The following is a 4,086-nucleotide window of genomic DNA, read 5'->3' as shown; positions in this document are numbered from 1 at the left end:
ACCCTTGGTGAGCGGAGCGAGGTGTGTGTCTACATTTTTTTTAGTTCAGTGTTTAAAAGACCGAAATCTTTAATGATGTAAAATGTCTACATTGACTGTTCCTTGGAAATTGTTTTGTTGTGCCACTTGTACCAGGAAAGGTTAAAAGTGTTAACTGAGCAAATTATTGTTTATGTGTTGTTATTTTAAATGGCTTTAAAAGGTAATTTAATGTGCATTGCATATATACAAATGCATGATGATGCACTGTAAAAGGTGTAAAGGATTTAATTATACATTTTTGTTATGCCAAAGGCATATTAACCAGCTATTTGGTGTGTTTACTTTTAGTTTTCACGGTGCTTATGCTCGTTCCAGAAGAATAAAAAACGATTGCAGCTCTTAGAGACTCTCTGCCTCATATTAAGGAAGCCAAGGGCTGCGACAATAAGTTCTTCCTTTACATGTTCAATAGTCTAAATTGCTCAAGCCTACCTGCTGTTTTATCTCAAATTGTTTAAGTTTGACTTCTAATGATGCACTCTCTCACTCTTTCAATCTCTCTCGCTCTCTCTCTCACTCACACACACACACACACACACATGCCTGTGCCACACTCACACACACATGTGGCACAATCACACACACGCACTCACACACACAAACTAATACCTTCTTGCTAAAAAAGACCATTGATTTCACACAGGTTATTTCATTTGGATGTATTTTTTTTGCCTTTACCGATGACTGACTTCCTTTTTGTCACACTTTAGACTGTTGTACGGTCACATTGGATTTGAAAGAAACATCCTTTCTTCCATACATCCACGCTGCCTGAAAGACGACAGCTTCCTGAATCCAACGATACCAGATATGTGCACATCGGACCTCCGCTTCAAAAGATACGGCCAGGTAAGCTTTGGCCAATCAGATCGCATATGCTAATGAGGGTGGAATTAATGAGGGTGAAACTCGTTTTTATCTATATACCCTAGTTGCAATTAACCCCAGACTAGCACCTAACCCTAACCATAAATCTGCTAACCATAGCCTCACTAACCCCTAGCCCTGATGTAAATTTTCTAAATTTCATATTTATTTTGAACCATTAGCGGTCCTCCCCGGATTCATACAGCCCTCCATCGGGTACCCTGGGTCTACAATTTGATTAATTTACTAAGAGAACAAATCATGTGGTTTAAAAAATCTTTTAAACATAACTCATGTTATTAAAAATCATTGGAACATAATTCATGTGGTTAAAAATTATTTGAGGCCATTGAATGGTTATATATCGGTTTTCTGAGGGATCAAAAGGTCATACTCATAATCAGATGTAGAAATGAGAGGGGATGTGTGCTTGTGAACTTGGCCTGGCTTGGATTGGTCTTTAGTGGTCAGTGGATGGATGGACCGAGCATAACCAGGTTCAGACCTTAGATTTGAACCTTGGACGTTTCACTCCCCTAACCACACTACAGCTAAACCTTTGTCGGTGCATCACTCATGTCTGCCTTTCATATGTGCAGTTCCTGTCTCATGGCCGACTCCCTATGGTTTATTCACTGGTATTAAGATTTTGATGTTACATTATTGTTCAATAGTTCTGTACATTTAAATTATGAAGACATGACTTTAATTATCAATTATGTGTGATTTTTCAAGATGAGTTTTATGTTTGATCATTGCTGAAAATAGATTTCAATTGTGAAGGTTGATTTCAATTATGTGTTATATGTGTTAATTAAGTTAGAAATACCCTTGGAATTTCAATAATGTTTTTTTTTTAATCTATATTTCATAATTACTTTACATAAAGATACATTTGAGAACATCTACTCTTGCCTGAACATCTATTTTATATTCTGTTTTTTTAGATACTACAAAAATACTACATTTGGAAAAAGGATTCTTGAAAGTGCAGTACCTTTGTGTGACCACAAGATGTAGGTGTCACATCACCTATGAACCTACCCTATGTTAAAATCATACACACTTGTAAAGGTAAGGTTGTAAATATATATATTTGTATGATCCTGTGACACAACACACACACACACACACACACACACAAACAACACCTCACCTCAACTAAACTTACCAGTCACACACACCTGGGCGACACAGACCTAAGTCGTATACCCCTGGATTAAAATAAAATGATAAATCATTCACATTTAAATCATCATCAAACTTACATATACACTGTACACAAAGACGTACATGTTTGTTGCACACAATCACCTAGTCCGCACTGAAAAAAAAAATCACATACTCCTTTGCTAAGAATACAATTATACATATTTTAATAAGCAATAATCATTCTCATTGTATACATAGAGGTGCAAACAATGTTCGTCATAAAAAAGTGACACAGTCGAGCACAGACACAGTCACACAAAACTCAAAAGATGTTCTCTCTAATACAGTTGTATGATCGTGTCTTGTCTAATCCTGGTTGTCATCCCTTATCCTGTCTAACCCCAAGTTACCCACACAGAACGCCACCCCTCTTGTGGAGAACCCCTTCACTGCCTTGCGATTCTATGCTCCGGCATTTGATCCGAGCGCTTTCCAACAAACACACACACAAACACAGCACCTCAACTGATCTTACCAGTCACACACACCTGTGTCTACCCATCTATCTTCTCCAGGAAAAACCCTTGGCTTCTCAGTCGCCCTCTCCTGGATAAAACTGTGAATAGCCATGTGTTCGAAATTGCTAAGGATTCCAACATTTTAGCAGAAAATTAAACTCCAGGGAGCTCTTGAGCGGCTGACTTTATTCAAAGACATCTTTCAAGTCTAACTTCTAATGATGCACTCTCTCTCTCTCACAAACACACACACACAAACACACACTCCTGTGCACACTCACACACACATGTGCACACACACACACACACACACAAACTGTCTGGAAAACTGTTTTTATACAGGCTTGTAATACCTTCTTGCTAAAAAGACCATTGATTTCACAGGTTATTTCATTTGGATGTATTTTTTGCCTTTAACGAAGACTGACTTCCTTTGTGTCACACTTTAGACTGTTGTACGGTCACATTGGATTTGAAAGCAACATCCTTTCTTCCATACATCCACGCTACCTGAAAGACGACAGCTTCCTGAATCCAACGATACCAGTTATGTGAACATCGGACCTCCGCTTCAAAAGATACGGCCAGGTAAGCTTTGGCAAATCAGATCGCATATGCTAATGAGGGTGGAATTAATGAGGGTGAAACTCGTTTTTATCTATATACCTAGTTGCAATTAACCCCAGACTAGCCCCTAACCCTAACCATAAACTGCTAGCCCTAGCCTCACTAAACCACTAGACTTAACCCACTAACCCAGCCCTGACCCACAAACTTTAAACATTCATTAACGCAAAACTTCATCAAATTCTGGACAGAAATAACATCAAAGCTAATCTCTATCTATCTATTATCTATCTATCTATCTATCTATCTATCTATCTATCTATCTAGCTATCTATCTATCTATCTATCTATCTATCCACACCAGCACCTAACACTTAACACAACCTTTGAGGGGAACAATATGTGGTAAGTGACCACTAGAGGTCGCTAGAGGTAATTCATTCACATTCAGGGTCATTTATGTGATTGGGTTTGAGGCTGTGAGCCCAGAAACCTGTATTGTCGATCAGCAGTTAAACTTGTCAGATTTCTCTCATGTCAGAAGCTCAGTGACATATGTATTATATTATTCCCTTTTTTCACATTGTTTTGTTAAGCTGCTTTGTCTTATGTCTACACATTTGTGTGCTGTTTAGCACATATACCATCAAGCTAGCGGCTAACTCAGGAAAAAGCAGCAAGTTGTTTTAAAGTTTGCAACCCTTGGTGAGCGGGAGCGAGCGTGGTGTATATGTTTTTTGTTTTTTTTAGTTCAGTGTTTTTAAAAGACCGAAATCTTTAATGATGTAAAATAGTCTACATTGACTGTTTCTGGAAAAATTGTTTTGTTGTGCCACTTTTACCAGGAAAGGTTTTAAAGTGTTAACCTGAGCAAAAGTATTGTTTATGTTGGTTGTATTTTTAATGGCTTTAAAGGTAATTTAATGGTGCATTGCAATAT

The 4,086-nt window shown here is 37.9% G+C and overlaps 1 long non-coding RNA gene across 2 annotated transcripts; it reads left to right on the top strand.

Annotated features, from left to right (window-relative positions):
* On the top strand, positions 1–3,317 carry LOC122143059. Of its 2 annotated transcripts, XR_006158947.1 has the most exons (4): positions 1–21; positions 753–891; positions 1,857–1,983; positions 3,029–3,317. It is a non-coding gene; the product is annotated as an uncharacterized LOC122143059 (long non-coding RNA). The 2 variants fall into 2 exon arrangements; XR_006158946.1 differs by lacking the exon at positions 1–21 and having other exon boundaries at positions 713–891; positions 3,029–3,314.
* Positions 3,318–4,086: the final 769 nt, after the last annotated feature.

Source organism: Cyprinus carpio, unplaced genomic scaffold (assembly GCF_018340385.1).
Source record: "Cyprinus carpio isolate SPL01 unplaced genomic scaffold, ASM1834038v1 S000000708, whole genome shotgun sequence".
Classification (NCBI taxonomy): Eukaryota; Metazoa; Chordata; class Actinopteri; order Cypriniformes; family Cyprinidae; genus Cyprinus; species Cyprinus carpio.
This window is presented reverse-complemented; position numbering and strand designations above follow the sequence as displayed.